This window comes from Schistocerca serialis, chromosome 8 (genome assembly GCF_023864345.2).
Source record: "Schistocerca serialis cubense isolate TAMUIC-IGC-003099 chromosome 8, iqSchSeri2.2, whole genome shotgun sequence".
NCBI classification, from domain to species: Eukaryota; Metazoa; Arthropoda; class Insecta; order Orthoptera; family Acrididae; genus Schistocerca; species Schistocerca serialis.
The window spans coordinates 439,138,247-439,156,281 of NC_064645.1; the positions used below are offsets into that span (position 1 = coordinate 439,138,247).

Sequence of the window (18,035 nt, forward strand, 5' to 3'; positions counted from 1 at the left end):
AAATGCAGGTGGTGAGACTCGGTAGGGATCTCGTTGTGGAGACTCGTGAACAAACAGGATTTTGAAATAGTTGTTTATTCCAGACAAGATTAACTCACGGGGGGCTAGTTCTAGGGTTATAAAAAGCATGAATAAAACTGTTACAACAGAAGCCAGTGCAGATGTTCCAGGAGTGGATGCTAACCACCGTAGCAAACACTAGCAGCATCTTAGGGCAACAACCTAGTTGCAAAACAAAACATAATGAATGTGACACTGTTCACTGAGGCACTCCAACTGAGAGAGAGAGCAGACTTACGCGGAGATGGACCGAGGCTGTAGTCGACGGACGCGGATTCGGCTCCCAGATCGTCTGACCGAGAACTCTGCTAAAATGCGGAATCTAGGGGTTTTAAAGAGTCGCGTGGGGGCACTGTTTTTCCCACTTAAAGCCACCTATCCAATCCCGTAGGTCTCTTGCAGGTGCCTGCCTATCATTGTTTAGTTAGGCTCCTAAGGTGGGGATGTTAATGCAGTTGCAATAACTAAGTCCGTATTTGGTATCAACATTGTTCAGCTGAAAGCTAAACGTAACTGCTCTGCCAAATAAGGCTTGCAACATTATTTTTATACTTCATTTAGCCCCGCCCCTCCGACTCCCCGGAGTAGGGACTGCCAGGTCAACAGTTTTTGGTGTTTTCGCTCTTTTTCTGACGCTTGTGAGCCTACTGACGTTGCTGTTCTCAGGGCTGGTATCAAGCTGGCTTTATACGCTAGTACACGCCTGTTGGTTACAAAGTTCTACGGTGGCAACCTACTACAGCGTCTAGACGACATATGAAGTTACATATTAATTCCTTGAAGAGTAACTAACGCGCTGGGACCGCATCTGGGGGCGTCTGCATTTTTGCAAGGCTCTCCCCTTACTGTTTATTTCATGTAACAATATCTATCCTAGTTTCGTCTGCCCTCAGCATCGTCTCTGCTTCCGCGCCTTGGAACGCCTGTCCTCTTTTCTCACGGCATCAAGATAACACAACAGTAGCAAGGAATAATCAATATATTACACTGTTCCCCTGACTTAAATCCCACAGAGCACGTGTGGGATGCGTTGGGGAGGCGTAGAGCAGTACGCCAACATGCACCAACGACCATCCATCGGCTGTCAATCGCCCTGGTTGAGGAATGGAATGCCTTACACAAGAACTCCGTACCAACCTTGTGACCAGCGTGCGGGCACGTTACAGAGCAGAATAGCCGTCCGCGGTAATCTCACACCCCATTAACAGCCTTGTCCCGCCTTTTCTAACATCCAGGGGACATCATAAGTGATGCGGTCAATGTAATTGTTATCTTTCAATAAAAGTACAATTTCCGTTGATCTCATTTCCGACTACTATTAGCTTCTGTACTATACTGTAGCTGTTATTTCTATGTATGGTCTAAGTTACTTCGAGGTATGATACTTGCAAGTACACATAATGTGAAAGTTACTTCGGTCCTTAAGTTAACACACAAGTGTATATTTCACGAAAACGTTCAAATTTCTGTTTCGGGAGGAAACAGCGGCGTCTACGAGCGATAGGAGATGGTGCGAACTTAAATACACGTGAAGATACGCCGCTGTAATTCGACAGTATGTAAAAGGCTACCTACACGTCGCGCTCCTCTAGTGACGATAGCACATAAGTAACACGTACCATATTCTGACAAAGGATCAGGCCCCTTTTGTTTGTAGGTATCAACCAACATGACTGTGTCATAAATTATTTTAAAAGTTGCTTTCACAATTGAGACGTCAAACAAACAGTTACTACGAGGAAGAAACCTGACTCATTTCTACGTCACTGCAGAGCTCCTTGTCTAATATCATGTGGTAAGAAAACAAGCGTGCACGGTTTTCAGAGTCTTTAGAACAAACGTTCAGCGGTCATAAATCACATAATGGGGAACAAATTTGGTTATAAACACTTCGCTGGCAACTGGTTATGCCTCTAGCAGCGACAGAGTTTAGCACTCTGAGGCGTTCGTACCCAGTGTGTGTCGCTTCTAAAAACTTTTCTCCTCATAGACACATTGTTCTGGTTTTCTTGTTGAAAATCATTGTATGAGTTTACATGCCATATGCAGAAAAGGCGCGTAGGCACTTTGCGAGAACGGCTCATGCAGTTAACTAGTACGAGGCATGGCGTAGCTCCAGTAGAAGCGAATAGGAGCGCGAAGTATTTCTACAGTGTCCAGTCACACTGTTGTGACCACCCAGAATAACCACCTTCTGCATCGCGCACCGCTGTAAGACGCGCAGGAAGAGGCATTGGGGTTCTAAAGGTACTGGGTCCAATAAGTCCTTCCCCCTGTGTGTTTATCAGTGATTAATATGATTATGAAGTGTTGTTGTTGTTGTTGTTGTTGTTGTTGTTGTGTTCTTCAGTCCTGAGACTGGTTTGATGCAGCTCTCCATGCTACTCTATCCTGTGCACGTTTCTTCATCTCCCAGTACCTACTGCAACCTCCATCCTTCTGAATCTGCTTGGTGTATTCATCTCTTGGTCTCCCTCTACGATATTTACCCTCCACACTGCCCTCCAATACTAAATTGGTGATCCCTTGATGCCTCAAAACATGTCCTACCAACAGATCCCTTCTTCTAGACAAATTGTGCCACAAACTTCCCTTCTCCCCAATCCTATTCAGTACCTCCTCATTAGTTATGTGATCTACCCATCTAATCTTCAGCATTCTTCTGTAGCACCACATTTCGAAAGCATCTATTCTCTTCTTGTATAAACTATTTATCGTCCATGTTTCACTTCCATACATGGCTACACTCCATACAAATACTTTCAGAAACGTCTTCCTGACACTTAGATCTATACTCGATGTTAACAAATTTCTCTTCTTCAGAAACGCTTTCCTTCCCACTGCCAGTCTACATTTTATATCCTCTCTACTTCGACCATCATCAGTTATTTTGCTCCCCAAATAGCAAAACTCCTTTACTACTTTAAGTGTCTCATTTCCTAATCTAATACCCTCAACATCACCCGACTTAATTCGACTACATTCCATTATCCTCGTATTGCTTTTGTTGATGTTCATCTTATATCCTCCCTCCAAGAGACTATCCATTCCGTTCAACTGCTCCTCCAAGTCCTTTGCTGTCTCTGACAGAATTACAATGTCGTCGGCGAACCTCAAAGATTTTATTTCTTCTCCATGGACTTTAATACCTACTCCGAATTTTTCTTTTGTTTCCTTTATTGCTTGCTCAATATACAGATTGAATAACATCGGGGAGAGGCTACAACCCTGCCTCACTCCCTTCCCAACCACTGCTTCCCTTTCATGCCCCTCAACTCTTATAACTTCCATTTGGTTTCTATACAAATTGTAAATAGCCTTTCGCTCCCTATATTTTACCCCTGCCACCTTCAGAATTTGAAAGAGAGTATTCCAGTCAACATTGTCAAAAGCTTTCTCTAAGTCTACAAATGCTAGAATCGTAGGTTTGCCTTTCCTTAATCTAGCTTCTAAGATAAGCCGTAGGGTCAGCATTGCCTCACGTGTTCCATTATTTCTACGGAATCCAAACTGATCTTCCCCAAGGTCGGCTTCTACTAGTTTTTCCATTCGTCTGTAAAGAATTCGCGTTAGTATCTTGCAGCCGTGACTTATTAAACTGATAGTTCGGTAATTTTCACATCTGTGAGCACCTGCTTTCTTTGGGATTGGAATTATTATATTATTCTTGAGCCCGCATCTCGTGGTCGTGCGGTAGCGTTCTCGCTTCCCACGCCCGGGTTCCCGGGTTCGATTCCCGGCGGGGTCAGGGATTTTCTCTGCCTCGTGATGGCTGGGTGTTGTGTGCTGTCCTTAGGTTAGTTAGGTTTAAGTAGTTCTAAGTTCTAGGGGACTGATGACCATAGATGTTAAGTCCCATAGTGCTCAGAGCCATTTGAACCATTTATTATTCTTGAAGTCCGAGGGTATTTCGCCTGTCTCATACATCTTCCTCACCAGATGGTAGAGTTTTGTCAGGACTGGCTCCCCCAAGGCCGTCAGTAGTTCTAACGGAATGTTGTCTACCCCCGGGGCCTTGTTTCGACTCAAGTCTTTCAGTGCTCTGTCAAAGTCTTCACGCAGTATCATATCTCCCATTTCATCTTCATCTATATCCTCTTCCATTTCCATAATATTGTCCTCAAGTACATCGCCCTTGTATAGAACCTCTATATACTCCTTCCATCTTCCTGCTTTCCCTTCTTTGCTTAGAACTGGATTTCCATCTGAGCTCTTGATATTCATACAAGTGGTTCTCTTTTCTCCAAAGGTCTCTTTAATTTTCCTGTAGGCAGTATCTATCTTACCCCTAGTGAGATAAGCCTCTACATCCTTACATTTATCCTCTAGCCATCCCTGCTTAGACATTTTGCACATCCTGTCGATCTCATTTTTGAGACATCGAAAATGAGCTGTAAATTGACAATAAAGCGTTTCCGGCTCTATGTCGCTATGAAATGACATATTTTCTTCATCTATTTGTGAGGAATGTTTCCTGAAAGTTAGCCGAACTTTTTTGTTGCGCACAGTATATCTTTCGAAATGACCACGACGAAAAGAAGTCTGGAAATTAGAGCTCATACCGAAGGTTATCGACCGTCATTCTTTCCACGCAAAATTCGCAAATGGAATACGGAAGTAGAAAAATGCTACTGGTACGAGAGGTACCCTCCGCAACACACCATAACATGTTTTGCGGAGTGTAGATGCATGGCACGTAAAATGTAAATGTCGTGTGACTAGGACCTCCAGTCGGGTAAAACGTTCGCCGGGTGCAAGTCTTCCGAGTTGACGCCAATTCGGCGACTTGTGCGTCGATGGGAATGAAATGATGATGATTAGGACAACACAACACCCCGTCCCTAAGCGGAGAAAATCTCCGACTCAGCCGGCAATCGAACGTGGGCCCTTAGGACGGACATTCTGTCGCGCTGACCGCTCAGCTACCGGGGGCGGACACTTAAGTTTTTTTTTTTTTTTTGGTCATCAGTCTACTGACTGGTTTGATGCGGCCCGCCACGAATTCCATTCCTGTGCTAACCTCTTCATCTCAGAGTAGCACTTGCAACCTACGTCCTCAATTATTTGCTTGACGTATTCCAATCTCTGTCTTCCTCTACAGTTTTTGCCCTCTACAGCTCCCTCTAGTACCATGGAAGTCATTCCCTCATGTCTTAGCAGATGTCCTATCATCCTGTCTCTTCTCCTTATCAGTGTTTTCCACATATTCCTTTCCTCTCCGATTCTGCGTAGAACCTCCTCATTCCTTACCTTATCAGTCCACCTAATTTTCAACATTCGTCTATAGCACCACATCTCAAATGCTTCGATTCTCTTCTGTTCCGGTTTTCCCACAGTCCATGTTTCACTACCATACAATGCTGTACTCCAGACGTACATCCTCAGAAATTTCTTCCTCAAATTAAGGCCGGTATTTGATATTAGTAGACTTCTCTTGGCCAGAAATGCCTTTTTTGCCATAGCGAGTCTGCTTTTGATGTCCTCCTTGCTCCGTCCGTCATTGGTTATTTTACTGCCTAGGTAGCAGAATTCCTTAACTTCATTGACTTCGTGACCATCAATCCTGATGTTAAGTTTCTCGCTGGTCTCATTTCTACTACTTCTCATTACCTTCGTCTTTCTCCGATTTACTCTCAAACTATACTGTGTACTCATTAGACTGTTCATTCCGTTCAGCAGATCATTTAATTCTTCTTCACTTTCACTCAGGATAGCAATGTCATCAGCGAATCGTATCATTCATATCCTTTCACCTTGTATTTTAATTACACTCCTCAACCTTTCTTTTATTTCCATCATTGCTTCCTCGTTGTACAGATTGAAGATTAGGGGCGAAAAGCTACAGCCTTGACTTACACCCTTCTTAATACGAGCACTTGATCGTCCACTCTTATTATTCCCTCTTGGTTGTTGTACATATTGTATATGACCCGTCTCTCCCTATAGCTTACCCCTACTTTTTTCAGAATCTCGAACAGCTTGCACCATTTTATATTGTCGAACGCTTTTTCCAGGTCGACAAATCCTATGAAAGTGTCTTGATTTTTCTTTAGCCTTGCTTCCATTATTAGCCGTAACGTCAGAATTGCCTCTCTCGTCCCTTTACTTTTCCTAAAGCCAAACAGATCGTCACCTAGCGCATTCTCAATTTTCTTTTCCATTCTTCTGTATATTATTCTTGTAAGCAGCTTCGATGCATGAGTTGTTAAGCTGATTGTGCGATAATTCTCGCACTTTTCAGCTCTTGCCGTCTTCGGAATTGTGTGGATGATGCTTTTCCGAAAGTCAGATGGTATAACGCTAGACTCATATATTCTGCACACTAACGTGAATAGTCGTTTTGTTGCCACTTCCCCCAATGATTTTAGAAATTCTGATGGAATGTTATCTATCCCTTCTGCCTTATTTGACCGTAAGTCCTCCAAAGCTCTTTTGAATTCCGATTCTAATACTGGATCCCCTATCTCTTCTAAATCGACTCCTGTTTCTTCTTCTATCACATCAGACAAATCTTCACTTTCATAGAGGCTTTCAATGTATTCTTTCCACCTATCTGCTCTCTCCTCTGCATTTAAAAGTGGAATTCCCGTTGCACTCTTAATGTTACCACCGTTGCTTTTAATGTGACCAAAGGTTGTTTTGACTTTCCTGTATGCTGAGTCTGTCCTTCCGACAATCATATCTTTTTCGATGTCTTCACATTTTTCCTGCAGCCATTTCGCCTTAGCTTCCCTGCACTTCCTATCTATTCCATTCCTCAGCGACCTGTATTTCTGTATTCTTGATTTTCCCGGAACTTGTTTGTACTTCCTCCTTTCATCAATCAATTGAAGTATTTCTTCTGTTACCAATGGTTTCTTCGCAGCTACCTTCTTTGTACCTATGTTTTCCATCCCAACTTCTGTGATGGCCCTTCTTAGAGATGTCCATTCCTCTTAAACTGTACTGCCTACTGCGCTATTCCTTATTGCTGTATCTATAGCGTTAGAGAACTTCAAACGTATCTCGTCATTCCTTAGTACTTCCGTATCCCACTTCTTTGCGTATTGATTCTTCCTGACCAATGTCTTGAATGTCAGCCTACTCTTCATCACTACTATATTGTGATCTGAGTATATATCTGCTCCTGGGTACGCCTTACAATCCAGTATCTGATTTCGGAATCTCTGTCTGACCATCATGTAATCTAATTGAAATCTTCCCGTATCTCCCGGCCTTTTCCAAGTATACCTCCTCCTCTTGTGATTCTTGAACAGGGTATTCGCTATTACTAGCTGAAACTTGTTACAGAACTCAATTAGTCTTTCTCCTCTTTCATTCCTTGTCCCAAGCCCATATTCTCCTGTAACCTTTTCTTCTACTCCATCCCATACAACTGCATTCCGGTCGCCCATGACTATTAGATTTTCGTCTCCCTTTACATACTGCATTACCCTTTCAATATCCTCATACACTTTCTCTATCTGTTCGTCTTCAGCTTGCGACGTCGGCATGTATACCTGAACTATCGTTGTCGGTGTTGGTCTGCTGTCGATTCTGATTAGAACAACCCGGTCACTGAACTGTTCACAGTAACACACCCTCTGCCCTACCTTCCTATTCATAACGAATCCTACACCTGTTATACCATTTTCTGCTGCTGTTGATATTACCCGATACTCGTCTGACCAGAAATCCTTGTCTTCCTTCCACTTCACTTCACTGACCCCTACTATATCTAGATTGAGCCTTTGCATTTCCCTTTTCAGACTTTCTAGTTTCCCTACCACGTTCAAGCTTCTGACATTCCACGCCCCGACTCGTAGAACGTTATCCTTTCGTTGATGATTCAATCTTTTTCTCATGGTAACCTCCTCCTTGGCAGTCCCCTCTCGGAGATCCGAATGGGGGACTACTCCGGAATCTTTTGCCAATGGAGAGATCATCATGACACTTCCTCAATTACAGGCCACATGTCCTGTGGATACACGTTACGTGTCTTTAATGCAGTGGTTTCCATTGGCTTCTGCATCCTCACGTCGTTGATCATTGCTGATTCTTCCGCCTTTAGGGGCAAGAGAGTGCCCTGAACCTCTATCCGCTCCTCCGCCATCTTTGACCGTTGGCAGAAAGAGGCTGACTTCTTATGCCGGAAGTCTTCGGCCGCCAATGCTGATTATTTATCAAAATTTAGGCAGTGGCGGGGATCGAACCCGGGATCGAAGACGTTTTGATTACGAATCAAAGACGCTACCCGTGGACCACGGGCGGTTTTATACTGAAGAAGTACCAGGATGTAAACACTGCTGTCAAGGAGTATCTGTCAAATTCAAATCCTCTGCCCTGTCTGAACGTTTCGCCAAAGAGTAGAACTGTATTGCATCCAATCGACCTAGTGACGGGTACTACAAGCATAGAAGTAGTGCTGGCCAGGAAGCGGATTTCCAGAAGCCGGGACCGAGCGAGGTGGCGCAGTGGTTAGCACACTGGACTCGCATTCGGGAGGACGACGGTTCAATCCCGTCTCCGGCCATCCTGATTTAGGTTTTCCGTGATTTCCCTAAATCGCTTCAGGCAAAAGCCGGGATGGTTCCTTTGAAAGGGCACGGCCGATTTCCTTCCCCATCCTTCCCTAACACGAGCTTGCGCTCCGTCTCTAATGACCTCGTTGTCGACGGGACGTTAAACACTAATATCCTCCTCCTCCAGAAGCCGGAGCGTTGAGGTCATTTCATTCGGACACTCCGGTTTGTTCCGGATAGACAGGAAGCGCGAAAACTTCAAATAAGAGCCGATTCTATTGTTTTCGTCAAACGGTCTTCATATGAGGGCTAGTTGTAAAATTTAGTTACCATTAGTTACCATCTGGCACGCGGAAAAAATTAAGTTACGTAATTATTTTTAGTTTGTTTACAGTCACACGTGTACAGTTCTGATATATTCTGGAGTACTCACGTCACAGTACTGTAGCACGCCGCTACAGGAGCCAAAAGAAAGAAATTAGTGCAGCCCATCTCCACTTCGTATGTGTACTGAGACAATTTACGTCTGTGTGGTGGGCTGCTAGATTTGACGTATCTTGTCTTCTCTATTACATTATTCTTACATTTTGTCTGCATTACACAACGCTCCATGCGGTGCACCCCGGAACGAAGTTGGCTCCGTATTATGTCCCTTATGCTTTTATTTACGTAATGACGTAGGACGATGTTTCGTTATAATTTTTATCTCAATACCACATGCTGGCATTAAAGGATGGATGTTGGCTCAGCACATTACTTCTTACGTTCAGCCGGCCAGAGGGGCCGTGCGGTTCTAGGCGCTACAGTCTGGAACCGAGCGACCGCTACGGTCGCAGGTTCGAATCCTGCCTCGGGCATGGACGTGTGTGATGTCCTTAGGTTAGTCAGGTTTAAGTAGTTCTAAGTTCTAGGCGACTGATGACCTCAGAAGTTAAGTCGCATAGTGCTCAGAGCCAATCTTAAGTTCATCTGAAGACACCCCACTGTGGCGAAACGCGTCATTGCCAATAAATAGATAAAACGATTTGGAATCAAGACTGCCTTATTTCAAGTCTATCTAGAGATACTTGTGCCACGACATTTCAGAGTGTACCGGGACTGCGGACATGTGCCTGGGCATAAAAGCCAAAACACAATTGGGTAAATTTATTTTTTCTAGGTGATATTTAAAATTCTATGAACATCTTCGCATTTATTAGCTGTCGAATATACAACTTGTGCTTATTTCAAAGTATTAACGAGCAGAACAATTTCGTTCTCGTAGAACAGATTTCAGCTTCATTCCTAATTGGTCACGTGATACTCGCTCATAGACGTACGTAGGGTATCATCGCTAACTTCTGTGAGCTTCGTCAGTCGTCGACACGAACTGTTTCTCGAGTGGACAATAATAACTGCCTTACGCTTTCCAATAGCTGTGTCTCGTCAATACGCATTTTAGCTTTAATAATGTGCGCTACTTACGATTAATTCGGGGCGAAGACTTTCGAGCACATAATCGCGGCTCGACGCTGCTCCTCTCAGTTTCTTTTATTTGCTACATCAAACAGCGTTTAAAGTAACAGCAATCAGAAAGTTACAACGGTTCAAAGTAAAGAGCTTATCCAAGCAGTTATTAAGTAATCGTTATTTCAGTGTGGGTGGGATCTGTGAGACTCCCTAACGGTAAGGACACAAATGAGCAGAGAGAATCAGTAACAAGTCACTTTCAGACGTTATTTATTCAAAGATCCATTACCGGCTAAGCGCGCATGATCAGGCAGGTAAAACTCTTTTCAGTTCGTTTACCATCAGCATACATTGCCTCTTAGTCGTTGGTGTCCAGTAACAAGTACCATTTAGGCGATTTCGAGAAAATCTCATGAGAAATTCTATGCGTCAGTGGGCAGGTGATCATGTGGTTAGCGCTCAAGCTCCGTATCTGTGGATTGAGTCCCGCTCGTCTTCCTTTAAATTTTTTATGAAACTAATCAAATTATGTCGTACATATTACATTTAAAAGGTAATGTGATGAAAAGATACGTCCAGTGTATGCTTCACAACGCACTACCATACGAACGTGGACTTTCTGCACTAACATTCTCTTGGTGGCTTCCATTTTCAGGCGGTACTGTTTAACTTAATTCTTTGCTCACCTTTTCTGACTTAATACACAAATCACTGTGACTGGTATGTCATACCGATCTTGACAGATAAGTGCTACAAACAATCAATCAGAAATTACCATTGGGATTATTTCGCGTCTTGGCTAACTCATTTTATTGAGTAAATCACGACATCGTCAAGCAAAAGTAGTGAAGTTATGGAGTAGCAGACACAACAGGTCCTCATAAAGGGAGACCACGACGTTCGGATTTGCTTCAAACTTTGTACACTTTTAATAGTCTAGTAGGACGACATAATGTGCTAGTAGTAAGACGTACCATTTAGGCGATTTTGAGAAAATCTCACGATAAATTCTACGCTTCAGTGAGGCAGGTGGTCTTGTGGTTAGGGCTCAAGTTCCGTATCGATGTATTGAGACCCACTCGTCATTTTTTCTAATTTTTTTCGACATTCATCATATTATGTCGTACGTATTACATTTGAAAGGTAATGTGATGAAAAGATACTTTTATTTGCATGAGCTTTTATCAAATTCCAATGTTATTTCACTGTTCACTGATTTCCATTGTTACAACAAATATAATGAGGCTTTTATTTCTATAGGCAAGTCAAAAACTTTATGCATCGCTAATTATCGGCACCGGTATCTACGAAAACAATGCGTTACGCATGGTGTGCATTCAAATTGTTTGGAGAAAGAGATATTTGGCAAAAAGTTTACGAAATTTATTTTTCCTTAAAAATTCTGAAGATTCCTAGAGCATGCAGGAAAACTGCATTCATTCGATTTAGTAGATGCCGTCTTAATTAATGTTTTCCGCGTCTGTATGAAAAATGTCAGCCTGCAGTTTGGAATGTCGAAAGCGCATCCGACAATTAATCGTGCGTTACTCTCATATTCTGGCATACTGTAACTCATAGTATTATTGAATAAAGTTATCTACACCTTTTTTATCGATGATTGGCTTCGGCTGTCCAAGCCTGTGCCTCGTCTTGAAAGGTGTGTTTGCAGACCGAAGCGTCCAGGTGCAAAGCAGTCTTCGGTACTTTATCGAATTGCAAGTCTAAGGGATTTAGGAAATCCCGAGAGGCGTACATGATCAAGAACACTTTATGCATTTGTTCGTTTACGTGCTGATAATTATAAATATAATATCTGTTGTGACAATAAAAATTAGTACACTACCAAATAACATTGGAAATTGAATAAAAGTTCATGCCAATAAACGTGTATTTTCATCATAGTACCTTCAAATGTAACATGCATGAAATAATGCGATTAGTGTTGAAAAAAGTATGAATAAAAAAAGAAAATGAGCGGGCCTCGGTCCAGCGAGTCACATATTACGGACCTTGAACGCAGCCATCTAAAGCTCAGGATTGCAACGCACAGGTACATTGCTGACGCGTAATGCTTCTCCTGCGGTTTTCTCGAATTCGCCTACGTAGTACGCCTTACTTCTTGCACAGTGTTTCAAATGGCTCTGAGCACTATGGGACTTAACATCTGAGGTCCCCTAGAACTTAGAACTACTTAAACCTAACTAACCTAAGGACATCACACATTCATGCCCGAGGCAGGATTCGAACCTGTGACCGTAGCAGTCGCGCGGTTCCGGACTGAAGCGCCTAGAGCCGCTCGACCACCGTGGCCGGCCACTTGCTCAGTATTTTGTCCTAATGGGCTACTAAAAGTGTACAAAGTTTGAAGTAAATCGGTGATCCGAACGTCGCGGCCTCCCATTGCCAGTTTTCAACGTATCTGTCAGGTAGTTTTCGAGTGTGAATATATCCTTCCGCTGTATACGAGTATAGCTGAAGGATCCATTCATGCTCCAAAAGATCATAGTAACATCTGGCGTCCCACAGTCTGTCAGATGATAGATAGACGAAATTAGTATCAGTTCCCCATCCGTCACATAACAATAGCCACCAGGACTTTGAAGCAATCAGACGTGGTGTAACGGAGTGCTCGATTTTGAGCCCTCAGTTGTTTCTGATAAACATAAATTATCTTCCAACTGCATTGTCAGAAAATGTCGTAGATGATATACAAGTAAAGGAATAGAAAGTCACACCAGTCCCCCTCCATGATAGAATACTAATCAAGTATTGGAAAACATCGTCAGGTGATCCGAAGAAATAGAATTTGATAAAATTTTGTCAAGACTGAGTGTACAGAATTCACTATATCTCATAGAAGACCTGTGCTATTCGTCGCCAAGAGTTTCTACTGTCTGAGTCATGCAAGCAGGCCGCAGTGGCCGAGCCGTTCTAGGCACTTCAGTCTGGAACCGGGCGACCGCTACGGTCGCAGGCTCGAATCCTGCCTCGGGCATGGATGTGTGTGATGTCCTTAGGTTAGTTAGGTTTAAGTAGTTCTTCGTTCTAGGGGACTGATGACCTCAGATGTTAAGTCCCATAGTGCTCAGAGCCATTTGAACCATTTTTGAGTTATCCAAGTTAACTCACACCCTGCCCTCACTGCTTTACTTCCGCCAGTACCATAATTCCCAGCTTCCAGACTTCATAGAGGTTCTCCCGCGTATCTTGTGGTAACAGTAGTCCTGGGAGAAAGGATACTGCGGAGACATGACTTAGCCATAGCCTGTTAGATTGTTTCGAGAATGAAATTTTCGCTGTGCACAGGGGTAGTTTAATACAGTGCGTCGCACCTAGACTCGAACTGGGACCTTCGTTATTCGGGAATAAGTCCTCTACCGACAGCGCTATATTTCTTTTTCTTCTTTTTTTATTTCAATGACTCGCCGCCCGCTTTCACAACTTTGCATGCACCAGTACCTCATGTTCCACCTTCCAAGCCTCACGGAAGTTCTCCTGCATACTTTGCGGTACTAGCACGCCAGGAAAAAAGAATATTGCGACGACATGGCTTAGCCAGAGCCTGGATGACGACACATGGAGTACTGTCGGAAGTAAAGCTGTGAGGGTGGACGGTGAGAAGTGCTTGAGCAGCTCGGCTGATTGAGCACTTGCCCGCGAAAGGCAAACGTCCCAGATTCGAGTCCTGACCCCGCACACAGTCGTAATCTACCAGGAAGTTTCGTTTTCATCTGTTGGGCTGGCTTTTTTTCTGTAATTAGGATAAACTCGCATAACGAAGACATTTTATTCAATATATCACAGAGGAATGGAAACACTGATTTCAGGTCGATAGCATTCGGTCAAGGCGTTCACGTTATCTTTTCATTTCCGTGAGTGTAATTACCAGCTGCCATGTGCGCATTAATGTGATGTAGTCTACAGATGTACTGCTAGCGTGATATGGCGCTGACTGCAGGGTATATGGTCTAATAAATAATAAAGGTATATAGAGTACAGAAAAGAACGACTAAAAGAGCAGGACAGAAAGACAAGTATTCGAACTGTGGGTCGAAGTTTCATATTTAAGGCACTACATGTGTTGTCAACTCCGGATGTATGGCGGTCTTCAGGTATGAAACTTGTTTGTGTTTGCAGATGTCCCTGGGTGGGTCTGATATGCAGTGCAGAACGTTGTTTTAAGTACCATTCCATTGTGCTGAGTAGGTACAGTGGTCCGACTAGAGTGGGTGCCAACGAGTGAGTGTTGTGAAGCAGCAACATGAAATATGGTTTCACATGCAATGAGCTAAGAGACGTGGCCTATGGTGCTGCTAGTGGCAATGCAAGGATGGCTCGTAGGACTTACCAGGAACGTTATCCACATCGCAGGCTGCCTCAGAAGAATAGTTTTGTGTCAGTTGGCAGACGTATGAGAGGGACAGGATCTTTGGGGGTTATTAAGCGTGATACAGGAAGGAGACGCACTGTCCCTGTCGTTGAGGTTGACGAAGATGTGTTTACATCGCACAGAACAAGGTCCAACGATAAGTGCCAGATGAATCGCTGATGATCTTGGCATGGACCGGTCTCACGTCTGGAACGTCGTCCATGAGACCAGTCTTCGTCATTTCCAGCAACAAAAGGTACAAGCCGTGGGTCCGGACGACTTCTCTGGGCGTCTGGAATTTGTTGACTAGTTCCTACAACGGGTAGCTCAACAGCCACATTTCCGTGAACGTTTGTTGTATACGGAGAACGCTTCCTTTAGTGAAGGCATTTTCAATTTATACAACGGCCACGTTTTGATACTACAGAATCCTCATGCAGAGTACATCCATAATCATCAAGAGCGATCGCAGTTAAGATGTGCCCAGGAATTGTAAACAGCTCGCTGATTGGCCCCTATATGTTACCTCAAAAGTTGAATGCTCACAGATACCTTGTGTTCTTGCAACAAGTATTGCCTGCGCTCCTGGAGGATGTACCGCTCGGAGTACGGCAGAACCTGTGGTTGCAACGTGACGGCGCAACTACACATTTTGAACACGCTGTCAGAGATCATATAGGACATTGGCTGACAGATGGATCGGGCGCGGTGGACCAACGAGGCGGTGTCCACGTTCGTCAAAGTTGATACCGCTGGTTTTTTTTTCCTCTGGGTAAGATGAAAGATAGCGTGTATCCAACACCAACTGGAGATGAACAGGGCTTGATGGCTCACATTATGGCAGCAGCAGAAGTGACTCATACTACTCCTGGCGTCTTACAGCCAATACCTGCACTGCGGCCATGTTCTATGCCAGTGTGAAAACGGTGATCAATTCGAACATTTGCTACGACATACTCATGTTAATTAAGTGGTGGTAAGTACAGTAGCATATTAAAGTATCATGTATTTTGCCTTTCTTACGACAAGTTGTAACATGTGATTGTTTCCATTTTTAAAGAAGTGCTGTTTGATACATCAGCTATGTAGGATACACGCGTATGTGATGCTTTAAGTTTTTCCTGTTCGCACAGTGACATTTGGTTTACGGGTACATTTTCTGTCAATTACTTTTCATTGTGAGTAAAGACGTCCATACTGCAGGTTTCAGTTACGTTTATATAACACCAAAAATTCGCACCGCGATCCCTAGTTCTATAACCAAATTAATTCGTTTGACGCTGTCATTCTAGCTTCCACTATTGGTCAATTGTTTTGCCGCACACTGTATAAAAAAAAAGGCTGTCTTTGAAATCCTATAAGACGTGGTATGGCGGGAAATCAGGTACAGGCCGTAATGTCAGATTTATGACCGTCTTACAGTGTGTCGGCGGATATTACTCTTAAAGGGGTAACCGGAATACAACGCGATTGCGTTACGGGCAGGCCAGAAAACAGATCAAAAAAGGAGATGCTGGTACCAAAACTTGTAAATTCTGTGCTCTACACTCACAAGGGGACCCTCCGTACTGTAAATCACGGATTTTGATGCGATTCAAATATGTTGCAGAGGCACTTACCCTGAGTACCTGGCTATCCAGCTTTTTAGCGACGGGCCTTGGTTTTTGAGAAAATCGATTTTGAAGTTCATTGCGCCCTTTGTATACCCGTAACATTATGCATACTCCGAGAAAGTCAGCGTAGCGCAGTGGCAAAGGTTCACGGCTACCGCGCTGGAGCTACCGTGTTCGAATCCTACTCGTGTACCTTTTTTTTTCCCCTCAAAATCGACCGAATTTTTCGATTTTATTTCAAAGAATATCAACAAACAGTGTAAGGTTTGCGAAATTATAAAGGTATATTTAGTTATTACTTTTTTCAAATATTCATTCCGTTTGTGGTTGGCAGTTGGAGTTCCAAATGATCGTACAACGGTCGCTTCTTGATTACCTGAAATCGATCTCCACCCATTATCGCCATTATCGTCCCCTCTCCCGTGAATACCGTTAGCCGTAACGGGAACTCCCAGCTCCTAGTTGAGGCCAACGAGGATGCGAGTTGTATTCCTTCACGTTCGCCTCTAACTACAGCGTCAGCTGCTCGCAAAGCGTCTCTATTGCCATGTGTTAGAAAAAATCTGTGAAATGGATGTGTTTCTGCAGTAGTGGAGCCAGAAGAAGATCCACAAGTAGAGGAGTTGAACGAAGAATCAAAAGGCTAAATCACAAATGCCATTAAATACGCCGAAAATCTACTCCACGATTTGAATCTCGTAACGAATACACCGCCTAGCGTGATCTCTGCCAATTCCGTTGCAATTGACAGTGAGATATGTATCGCAATACAGGATCTCTTGGCCGAAAGACAGATCATTACTGACGATGAATTGATAGATTTCAACGAAGAGGATGAACTGGGAGAATATGATGCGTACCACAAACGGAATGAATATTTGAAACAAATAATAACTGAATATATCTTTATAATTTCGCACACCTTAAACTGTTTGTTGATATTATTTGAAATAAAATTGAAAAATTCGGTCGATTATATATATATATATATATATATATATATATATAAAAAAAGTACGCGAGAAGGATTCGAACAGACTACCTCCAGAGCGGTAACCGTGAACCTCTACCGCTGCTCTACCCTGACTTGCACGAAATACGTGTAATGTTGCAGGTATACAAATCACGCAATGACTTTCAAAATCAATTTTCTCAAAAACCAAGGCCCTTCGCTAAAAAACCGGATAGTCAGGTACTCAGGGTAAGTGCCTCTACAACATATTTGAAGCGCATCAAAATCCGTGATTTACAGTATGGAGGGTCCGCTTGTCAGTGCCACTGGAGGCGCGGACTAGTGAGCGATGTGCGGTGTAAGCAACACTCGCAGTCTGCGCCAGGAAAAGCGCGCAGCCCGCGGAGGGGGGTGTGCCTGGCTGCTAAATGGAACGGTTGTGACCGCAGCCGCTTGCGCTCACTTAGCCGCGAGGCCTCTTGCTAATGCGCGCCGCTGGCGACCGGAAGAGCTTGCAGTGCCGACTGCTGCTGCCGCTGCCGATGCCATTAGGCGGAAATGCCGAACCTCTCGTCCCTCCCCCGCCAGCAGCGGCTCTGTCACTGAGGTGGGCGCCGACTGACAAATTGCGCCCTTCTCGTCTGTCTGGAGCTGCGGCTTATACGATAAACACTACACTTACACACATACGGTTCCAAATTGCATACAAGGTCGAGTTTCTATCTTTTCTTTTTCACAGCCCCATTCTAATATTTCGAGCCTGTATCTTGGCATCGTGAGGCCTTATACTCCCACGATGTTCTCAGTTTGAGACGCAGTTCTGGTAATTTCAACATATTTCTCAAAATATTATTAACGCTAAGCTCTTCATCATCGGCAGCAATACGGGCGGCGGGAGTAGCAACTCATGGGATCTCACTGCTAAATTAAATCCCCCCCTCCCCCCCCCCCCCCTGTGGCGGAACCGGTTTATAGTATTTCGTGACTTTAATTACATATAAATGATATTTCAGGTGGATAAAAAAAAATTAAAACCAGTTACCTATTGTCAGCTTAACAATTCGTTTGATCTCAAAAATGATTATCCCGGC

The 18,035-nt window shown here is 43.7% G+C and overlaps 1 protein-coding gene across 2 annotated transcripts in view; it reads left to right on the forward strand.

Annotated features, from left to right (window-relative positions):
* The window catches only part of LOC126416598 (uncharacterized), a 393,195-nt gene that overhangs the window by 241,031 nt on the left and 134,129 nt on the right, over positions 1 to 18,035 (forward strand). The gene's annotated exons all lie outside the window — the stretch shown is intronic.